The following is an 11577-nucleotide window of genomic DNA, read 5'->3' on the forward strand; positions in this document are numbered from 1 at the left end:
AGCCGGGTTTGATCATCACGAGGACATCTTTAAGAAAATCAGCCACACTACTTATCGAGTAGTACAAAATTATATTTTTCTAATTATCAACGGCTAAAAATTATTTTCTATTTTCAGGCCCACCTGATGTGTAAATGGAGCTGATTGTTGCATTAAGCAATCCTCGTGGTATGGACAACCTATTGGAAGGGTTGTATTTCAGATTCACTTAATAGTTTGGAAGTAATCAGCTGGGCGGATTGTAACTTATGGTCCAACCGGTTGTACTAGTGACCTCCTTATGATCTGATACACGCAAGATACCACCACTCGTGGTACCGTGACATTTTTTCTTCTGACATGCCACTTGTACAGGACATCGGTACCATCGAAACAGTGGGCCATTCCATAAAGATCACAAGCAACAAATCACAGGCGCTTGATCTCTTCAGACGGTCTGACACAACATAAAGGTTTGGCCCACCCGTAGATTGGATCAACCCGCTTTCTTTAAAAGTGGTTAATTTCTTTGTGGAGCCTACTGATGATGTCCTATAAAAGTGGCATGTTAGCGGGGGAAAGGTTGTACGGTACCATAAGTTGTGTTACCGTTGCCTGTATGTGATCGGTTCTCTACCATATCGACTTCATTTTGTCTGTGTCGCGCGTCAGGATCGCCAGCATGTGTCGCCTGTTGGATCTCACAAGAAGAAACGGAACGCTGATTGAGACCGTCCACCTTCTCTGTGATGCCGCGGATAAGCTTACCTGCAAAAACCAAGCTTAAATGATAATCCTGACCTTTGATTTTTTTTACTTAAATTTGAACCATCAAAACATCCTTTCCCGTGTTCTCTATTATCTACGCATATTAATGGTCGAAATCACTCATTATGCTTAATTTATTACTTTTGTTGCTTACTTAGTAGAGCATACATGTTTCGATCATCAGACCATCCCACAGGTGGGGCCCAGTAATGCGACACGTGAGGGAAATCCTGAGTCACGAGCCATGCGAAAAGAACTCAAATCGAAAAGGATACTAACGAAGAAACGGACCAAAATGTCTTAATTTATAGTTTAAATTAGGCAAAAACCTAGGATTTTCCTGTTTAAAAAACACTTATTTCGTACCATTTGTTAAATGGTGATTGCATGTGTTTATATCCTATCTATGGAGAGTTAGAGACGGCTCGAATAGTGGATGGACGCCACTAAGACAAATAAAACAATCCTAGCCGTCCAACTTTTGATATCAAATGGACGATCGAGAGAAGATGGTCCGTGACCAGATTTTAGAAACAGATGTGCGATGTGTAATATTCCTTTAACCCGTGCAGTATTCGGACAATCGTCTATTTATCACGGGGCCCACTATTTGTTGGTCTTGATTGACGTAAGTGTATGTCACGTGTACGGTGGATGAGTCACTGCAGAGCTCACACAGTACCATTGATACTGACAAGAGCTGACAAAAACGATAATATCGGGCGTCAATTTGAAAAAGGACGACGAAGTTGACGCTTTGAATGACTCAGATACAGTTGCACTAGCACTCTCTTTTGGTACAGCTACTTGTATTCTACGCTCAAGGGTATTTTCGTCATTCAGATTGCATTTTTGGCATCCTCGGATTCCAAGAGCCCTTTTTGTCCTTCGGATTTTGCACACAAGGTTGCGTCCGCTTTTTACAGTGGAGGACTGAAATACTTTGCACACATGTGATGGGTGTCTAATCTGAACAGTCCATGTGATGCGGAATCCCATGAAAACCTCTATGACAAATTTTCATCCTGATCTAAAATTCTGGTGGGCCATATCAAAGAGAAATTCAAATCAAGGGAGGAAACTGTTTTCATTTTTCATGGCCTATTAAAGTTTTAGATCAAAATAAAACTTGGTATTGGGGGGTTTCTCGAGGTGCTGCTTCACATGAACGGTCCAGATTTTGGATGCACATCACGTATGATGGGTTCTCAAAAAAGTTCGTATGTAGTACGTACGAACTGGTTCGCAGGTGAGCGTTTCCGTGTGTGTGTGTGTGTGTGTGTATATATTGTATTGTATAATATAAAGTCGGATCCAGTACGAAGCTTTGTAGCTTGAGCTTTACGTGCAACGCGATGTGTGGGGCCTATTGTGATGTATACTTGAAATCCAATTCATTGAGATTGTTGGCAGCATCATACTTTCCTTGGGGATCAAAATTCAAGCCGATCAAAAACTCAGGTGGGCCATAACTAGTAAAATCATGCCTAAAATCGCTGAAATTAGTTGGTGTGGCCCACCCGAGTTTGTAATGACATGATTTTTTGGGTCTGGACATCATCCTGGGTGTTCTCATCCTAATTGTTCCTTGTGGTGTGGCACACCTGAGTTTTTTTTATGAACTGATTTTCGGGTGACAAGGAGAACATGATATGCGCATAATTAAAGGCTTTTCACACATCAAGGTGGGCCCCACACACGGCTTTGTAGACTAAGCTTAACCTACAAAACATAGTGCGAACGCCTCCCCCACACATGCGCACGAGCGTGGCGGTGCCCTCGATTTGTTGGCTTTCGTATTAATTTTTGTTACTGCGGGCGATGTGTGTCGTTGACTCAGGTATAAAAATGCATTTGATTTGAAGTCGCCACTAGTCAAATGAAGCATAAAATATACGGTCGATTAGGAACCGTAGAATCGCTTAGGAGTCGAGAAATCTCAGAATTTTTCAACTTAAGTAACTCCCGCGGTTAGTCTACGGCCGTAGATTTTGAGTAAGGGTCTCAGTGACGGAAAATGAAGGGTTTAAGCATCCTTTTCTACCCGCACAATGTGCGGTATCTACTTCACAAGATTTACAATTTTTGAGAATTTAATGGAATTTTGACATTTTATACTTGGTCATGCTTCACATAACCCAAGTGGGCCAAGTAGGCAGAAATTTAAAAAAAAAAGTTATCTAGCCTTAAATCACAAGCCAAGTGGCCATGGGTAGACAAATAAAGTAAAAACAATGGAATAAGATAAAATGCTAACTAGTTTTATTTCATAGGATTTAAGATCCTAGGCGGGTAAATTAAGTGAAAATTGGAAGATGAAGAATAATGTAGAATAAAACGTGAAAGTAATTAATGCAATTGAAATATGTGGAGTGGAATACAAATTAAATATAAATGGACAAATTCTTAGCTTTTTTGACTTATTTGATAGCCATTTTTGTCTCTTGTGTTGAGCAGCATGTTGGCATGCACGTTGGAAATCTTTAAGGTACTTTGGGTAGCACCTCTAGGCAAATTCCAACCCTCAGACCTTTTCTGTATTTTTCTATCTCTCTTTCTATTCTTTATTTTGTCTTTTACTTTCTGTTTCTCTCTGTTTACTTAAGTTCTCTACTTTAGCTTCTCCTTTGCCCTCTTCTCTTCTCCATCTATGTGACCTGAGGTGCCTTATATAACATTGGCATTCATTGCGGACGCCCCCATACCTCGAGTTGCATTGTGGGAGCCCGAATTGAATTGTGGGCGCCAACCCTAAATTGTGAGCGTGTAGGTAGTTTCTATATATTAAAGTGTTATTTTCTTCCCTCCTGACAACATGCAGGTATTGATTTTTATTTATTTATATATATTTATTTTATATATAATGTAATTATTACTTATATATATATATATATTTATAAAATGTAATGATTACATATAAAATATATGTGTATATAGTTGTATTTGGTTTTCATCTTTTTTGTGCAAAATATTTAAATATTTGTATATCTTGTTCGTTGTTCATCTGTTTTTGGTAATCTTAGTCTTGTTAGATAGTTGATCAAATAAGCTTTCTAATAAGACTAGAATCACTTTGATTGGACCTCATTTGGTGTGCTGAAAATACATCCGTGTAATATATGAAATCAGTTGTTTGCAATTTGACCAATAGTCTGATTTTGATGATATTAGAATCATTGGAAACGTTGTCTGATAAGATTTTCATTGCAACTAAAATCATCTCAATCAGATTCCGTTTGACTAGTTTAAAGCGCGGCCAAAAGTTTTTTCGATTTTAGTCAATCGGCAATGCATGGTTTTGATAAACAGGTCGGATCTTCCCCATCATGACTCAGATTGGAGGAAACTTAAGTTTGTTAGGAAGATCATTTAACCACCTTTCCAATGAATCATAAATCATCCTAACTAGTCAGGATTTGCTTCCAATAATACCATGGACATTATATATCAGGACGACTGTACTTTTCACTGATTTTGAAGATACAACCTTTCACACCTCAACACAACGTTATTTGTAAGGATTAAATAATACAGAGAGTGATCCATGGGTAGAGAGTATTCGTTTTATCCATTTTTGCATGTCGGTTGTGTCATATAGAGAGTTTCAGGGGTTTTGAAGTTTGGATGCTCGACCGTGATCGAAACGCTACTGGATTTAGTGTCAGTCGATCGGGTCCGTTGGTTTTCTCCGGCCCTTGCTGTAACACCCTGTACCTCTGGTACACGGGTGTTACCTTATCTTAAAACTTGCATCAGCCAAGCCTAACATACTAGGCGACTTAAAATTTTGACATGTATAGAATGAGACTTCCAGCTGACATCGAGGCCATCTATCAAAGTTAATAGGAGTCAAGCTTAACGCGATACCAGACAGTGAGGTAAGATCAAACGAACACCTCAAGTCAAACTTATATATCATTTTATCTAAGTCATATTAAGGGCTAGGCATCCACTAACGACCCTTGAAGATTAACTAGCAACCAACCAAACCATCGTTGCACTGTAAAGCCCCATTCAACCGTTGAAACCCATCCTCAGATCGATCCAACTATCGGATCAGCATTTGTTGGGCCAAATAGGGCCTAAAGTGTGTGATATGGCCCACCTGGACCTCGACCCTGCACCAAAATGGGCCGGGACCCTTATTCCTGAGTCCCAAGAAAAAACGGACGGAATAGATTTGGCACAACCATCACGATGGGCCCTCTCATGGAGTGCATGTGCACCCCATACATATGCACGCGACTTACACTGAAACTAATTGCTCGGTCAAATGAGCTTTGACCGAGCTCTTTACAAATATGAGACGAACTCATATCTCCCACCAAAACAGGGATTCAAATGACCGATCTTTGAGCTCCTAGGTGGCCCACCATGGCCACTTTCCGGGCCATTTGAGCTGTTTAAATTCTTCGTAGGGCCCAATTTAACAAAACCGTATAGCCCTTCGGCCCCTTGCAAACGGACGTAGGAGATAGGATATAGTCGTCCAACGCGTTACACGTGGAAGGCATCCGAGAGTGGGGACCACAATGAAGTTGGTTGGGCAGATCACGATCGGTCCGATCGTGTGATCCCATCTGTCCATTTTTCCTTTAGAAGCACGCCCTTCCTTTTGCCAAAAACGGCCACACAGGGCCTGCGTAGGAAAAAGAAACGGAGGACTTTCTTCTCTGGGAAAGACAAGGGTTGGTGAAATCTCAGCCGTCCGACCGTAGGGGCGTTCTCAGTCGTTCCCTTCTCTCTCTCTCCCTCTATATAAAGGGCCTTTTAGACATGGGGATTTGCACCAAAGAAGATAGAGAGAGGAAGAAGAGTGAAAGAGAGAGTGGGTGGATGAGTGAGCAAGTTGGCTCGACCCAACTCGTCGCACGACTCAACCAAGAGCCAAGTTGTCACCATGTACAGGCCCGTGAACTTAGTCAATCAGTCTTCCCCCTCACATTTTTCTCTTATTTCGAGACACCTGGGAGTGGTTGTGTGCCTCCTTCAGACCATGAAGAAAGGCCACACCAAGTTCCAATAGGTCCACATAAGTTAGACCAGAACCGGGTTGAAAATGGCCACCTTTCGGGCTGGACGACAGCTGCAACTCGGTTATAAACTGAGCCAAATAATGGCTCTGTTCTCCAAACCAGAACACGCAGCAGCGGCGCCTTGGGGCTGAAATTAGGTCCAGTTGGAGCATCTGTCTCAGGCCAAAATCAGGCCAAACCTACGACAGTGCTTCAAGCCGGGACTCGGTGATGCATGAGCTCTGTTCAGAGCTAAGGACTGCTCTCAAATAGAGCTTTGATGGGGCACTACACGCAGGCCAGCGGAAATGGTATTCCAGACCGAAACTAAGCCAAACAATGGCTAGTGTTCGAGCCAAAATCTAGTGAAAACAGAGGCCCTGTTTCAATGTTTGAACTAGGCCCGACAATGGCCATAGTTCGGACTGAATCTAGGGCCATTAGCAGACTATGGTTGGTGTCTAAAGCAGGCCAAGTAATGGCCGTGTTTTCAGGGATATCAGTGCAGCAATAGCAGGTGTTGTTGGGTCGGAATCAACCAGAAATACGGGCTGTTATCAGTTCAAAATTTGAGGCAGAAAACGACCCTGTTCGGGCCATCTTTTGGCTGGAAAAAATGGTAGCCATTGGGCTACTAATTGAGCCTTGAAATGGGTTGAAAAAAAGGTCCCGGGATGAGTCGTGTTTACGCAGGAAATCAGGGATGGAAACAGTTTTCAAAACAACTTGCAACAGGGGCCTTGCAGCTGACGGGCTGCTCTAACCATGGGCCCTGCAAAAATCGCAGGTGGGCCTCGCCCAACGTGAGTGGGCTGCCCTGACTATGGGCCCTGCACTGACCATGGGCCCCACTAAATACTGGTGGGTGGCACTAATGATAGGCCACCATGGGTCACTTGTGTTTGGACCATCCGTCAGGGATGTTGTGTCTAGATAAAGACCCTGGGCTGGACATCCCTCAGTGGCGTCCAGTGCTGGGCGTTAGCAGCCAACAGCAGCTGTAGTATTATAATATAATATTACAATATATATACATATAATTACTCATACATGTGATATGCCATAAGTGGTGGGCCCCACCTTGATATAGGTATTCCCTATCCTTGTTCACTCCCCAAGTATAAGGTTGTGATGTAGTAATAAACTCGGTAAGACTGAGGTCGATTCCAATACCTGTACGCTATCTGAAACTAAGTAGAACTAGAACTAGACTAAGACGAAATCTAAATCAAATAAAGTTAAGGAGTAATGATGAAATAATTATCTAAAACTTAAAGAATTCAGGGAAAGGAAACTAAGGATTCAGAGGATCCACTTGTAGAGATCAGGGAGATCTTATGCCTGCTTCAAGAACTCAACTGAACTTAGAGTCCCATCTTCATCCAGTTGAAGAGTGTAGCCATGGAAATCAAGACCGAACTTCCTTTGATATGGTTTTTAAGAGATGAAAGGTATATGAATTAAAATGGATTCCATCACCAAACCATGCCCAGGAGACAAAGTAAACAACAGAATTAAACTAATTACCAACCAATCAATAATGTATGATGGTTAACCATGCCCAAGAGACGATGGTGAACAACAGGGCTTCCTGGCGTCATAAACATAAAAAGGAAAGGATCATGCTCAAAGCTATCGTAGACCTATTATAATTTTAGTCACAACAGACCATTAAAAACTAAAAATATTCCCTTAATTAAACTAAAATTAACATCAGTTCAGTCTGAACAAAAGACATAGCAAAAAGTCTCCTATCACGCTATAAGCTTCACCTCTTAGCCCTCGCTAAGAAGCTTAGCCTACCCTAAACATGATTAGGATAATCCTCAAAAATAAAACAAAAACATAAAAGAACTTCACTCCCTGTTTCTCCCTTGTACGTTCAAGCCGTCGATGGCCCCAAGCTATCTTTCTCTCTGCCTTTTATAGAACCAAGGGAGTCGGTTGGGCGGTGGAACTCCTTGCGCAAGATGTTACGCAGCAATATTCCTTTCGCAGCAAGGAAGCAGAAAATCATGCGCAGTGCGTATCTGTTACGCAGCCGCGTGGGGAACCAAGAAAAAAAACTGCAGGATTGTTGTTTTGCTATCACCTGCAGCCGTGATCATCACCGTACTGGCTTACTCGTCTTTAGGATGTTTTGTATTGCCAATAAGATGAATGGGTTGGATCTCCCCATCGGCCAGCCGTGGTGGCCCACCTGGATCGTCAGATCCATTTGAAAAAAATAGAGTTTACGTAACTCTGCTTGTGCTGATGAATGGTGGGGCCCATGATCGAATGCCGACTTGAAATCCAATCCAACCATTGGAATTATGTCGAAAAACCAGTCGGAATTGACGTTTTCTGGCTCGAATTCAGTGTGGCCCATGGACTCTTCATATCACCGTCTATCTTACATTTGAGCGGATGGAATCTATGTACATTTGTAAGAGATAAAACAGATACCTAGGAGAAGGTCTTTCCCCCCTAGAGACGCGATTTACGGTCACGATCAGTGATCCGAGCAATGAGTGGGGCCCACTGCCAAAATCGGACGGACCACGTGCATCGGCTGGTTGTCCATGCTGGAGAAGGAGAAGGAGACGGGTCTCCTTCCGTTGACTGGGGGTCTCCGTCCAGTGCACGTGAAGTGCACTTGTGCATTGTCCACCGGTGCTACCAGTGGGGTCTATTCATGATGTATATATGAAATCCGCTCCGTCCATCCATTCTGTCATATCATTTAAGGCGTTGAGTCCAAAATTGAGATATATCCAGAGATCATGTGGGCCTAAAATTGACGGTTTATGGCTGATCTGTCCGTTGGGCTACTTCCACAAGGATCCAATGGCTGAAATTTAATTTGTGCGGTTAATTTATGGTCCTCAGACCATATATGAAGTTTTAAGCTGAACAGATGATGGAAACCTTATGATCTTGCATTCTGGACGTTTTTCAAGCCTGTTTGAAGCGAGTGGCTGAAATTTCTCTGATCTCTGGTGTATGAATCCTCAATCTTGGTCCCATGGAGTCCCGTCCAATGCCTTGGTGATGCTAGAGTGTCAAATCTATGCTTTTAGCATCCTTTTCAGTTCAAGCTTGTAATTGCACCTTGTATCATAAACACGATTATAACAGGCTGTTAAATAGTATTATGTTCATAAATCCAGGAAATAACTAGGGTCTGATATGTAATATTTGACCCTCAACACAACCCCTAACCAACATTTTGCTAATCTCGAGCAAAATATGCGAAAATTAAGTTGAGACTTATAGGAAAATTTTATAAACTCGAGTGACTTTTTAAAGACAATTCAGATCCTAGAATTTTAAGATTCATGAATGTTGGGCATTACTCTCTCCTGGACTTAAGCGCACGGTAAATTTCATAATCAAGTTCTAAGCATTAATCCATCGATTAGAAAAATTCTAACATTGAGTACTATGAGTGTATAGTGAAATCTTGTCTTATCATCCTGGTTTATTTCTCTATTTCGTGATATCCTTGGCACTCCACAAGAGCATTCGGGTCAACCGCAACCTAAACCAAAACCTGCCTCATAGATTAACATCCTAACCCTTGATTTTTCTCTTAAAAGTAATGCCAAGGAGGGGAATTAAATCCTCACCTATAGGGAGCAAACCTATGGTAAAGACCATTCGTCTAGCCCTCTCGGACTGTCAACTGTGGGGAATCGAACCTTCACCTATAGGAAGCAAACCTATGGTGAAGACCATTCGCCCAACCCTGGGTATTTTCTTTTTCTTCAATTCTTCTTTTTCTTTTTCTATTGATCATGATAGGCAACTTTTCCAGGCTGGTTCCTTTCATGCTTAATGATTACCAAGTCAATCCTTCAATATTGAACTGAAACCTTATTGTGTAAGCGAGATGTGACATGTGAAATCGTAACTCAATCAATGTTTAAAACTTCTAATCATGAATTAATAATTCAGACTTAACTGTGAAATCTACTAGATAACTGAATTCAAGAGTCATAAATTACCAACATTAAATATCTTGAAATTCTAAATTAAGGATATCCTTCAAAATCACCTCGAATTCACAAGAAATTTCTAAAAAAATTTAAAAATTTTCATAATTTTGCTCAAGACCGATAAAATACTAATTAGGGGACCTAATCTCCCACCCCTAACCTAAAATCTACATTGTTCTCAATGTAAAAGATTTGAGCATGCAATGCATATGGGACAACGAAAGTAAATGGAAAGTGATAGGAAGATAGTACCTGGATAATGAATCGAAAGAGAGACTTTCTAAGAGATCGCAGCGTGAAAACCGGTTAGTAGGAGAGTGAAGACACAAAAGCAAACTATCCTAAAACAACGCAGGAAGCAAACTATCCTAATAGCATAAAACCGTTTATCCTAGAATAACATAAAGCAAACTACCATAGTCCTATGAAAGTAGGAAAAAACTACTCGATCATGCCGCAAGGTTCCTCTTCCGGCCAATATTTTGATAAGTTTCTCAGTAAGTTCCTCAACAGGATCATCCAAAAGCCCTTTTTGCAATATGCTTGGATGCTCTGGAGCATGACTTTCCAGAGAAACTTATGTACCTCATCAATTTTTTTTTATTGAATCACTTGAGGTATCCAGAGTATATATGATTCACTTGTGACAGAAGAAGTTTCAGTGTTATTATCCCATGGTAAATCAGAGACTACAAGTAAATAAAGTTCAGAAAACTTTGCAAGAAGTGATGTAGTCTCAACACATTCTGAAATATCAGACTTCGGTTCCATTGTCAGCTCCTCCTCCTTTAATGGTAAGCATTTAGGATCAGAGGAAGAAGGGGCTTCAGAATAAGGGTTCTCTCGGTCAGTGATGACTACCGAGATGTTGTCTTGTAAGGCATTCACTTTGTCTTTTGACATGGGATCGTTTAAATATGCAAAGTGTGTCAAGCAATCATCCAAAGAGTTGGGAAGTTCAGCTGAGCGTGACTTATTTTCCACATTGAAGCTTATGATGATCTGCCCAAGGAATCCATCATCCTTAAAAGTGGATGGAGGTACGCTCTCTTGCTTCAGTCCTTCACAGACAGATGGACAAACAATAGGCGAAGAATTAATGTGAAGATTCTGGCCATTGAAGCTTCTCAGTGGAGGCATTGAATTGTCTAAAGTGTGTAGCTCAGATTGTGGCCTCAACTGGGTAGTTTCAAATTCCAAAGTTATTTCAAGCAAATCGTCCATCACCCAAATCATATCATCATTCAATTCAGGGCAGTGGTCCAAACATGCATCACAAGGGTTGGAAGGGTTAGTTGAAAATGGTTCATTCTCCACACTCAAATCAGTCATGTCAGATAGGTGGAGTAGATCATTATGGTTGACAACTTCCTGAACCTCTTAATCATTGGCAGGGGCCACACTTGAGATTGAATCCCAATACTCATCATCGTCAAGTTCCATGCAGTGCGCACTTGGGATGGGATCACATTCCTCATATTCTATTCCTAGATTAGGTTGAGGTTCGAATAAACTAACCTCTATCTCATAAGTGTAATCATGTGTGTCATGTGAGTGAAGTGTGTCACTATCATTATATTTGAAAGACACCCACGTCTCTTGATCATTCCTTTGGACAGTCATCGAGATCGACTCATCAGGAAATTGAACCATATGATCATTAATGAACTCTAACTCTTTATTCGTAATTTTAGCATCTTCCACAAGCAAGTTAGGATCACTTTCCTCGCATTGTGTTTCTAGATTGAGTTGTAATTGGGACGAACGAGCCTCCAATGCCTAATCAATGCGCAATGCGAATGCTTCTATTATTTTTCTAAGGCCTGAAAAATCAT

The sequence above is a fragment of the Magnolia sinica genome, chromosome 18, assembly GCF_029962835.1.
Source record: "Magnolia sinica isolate HGM2019 chromosome 18, MsV1, whole genome shotgun sequence".
In the NCBI taxonomy this organism is placed as follows: domain Eukaryota; kingdom Viridiplantae; phylum Streptophyta; class Magnoliopsida; order Magnoliales; family Magnoliaceae; genus Magnolia; species Magnolia sinica.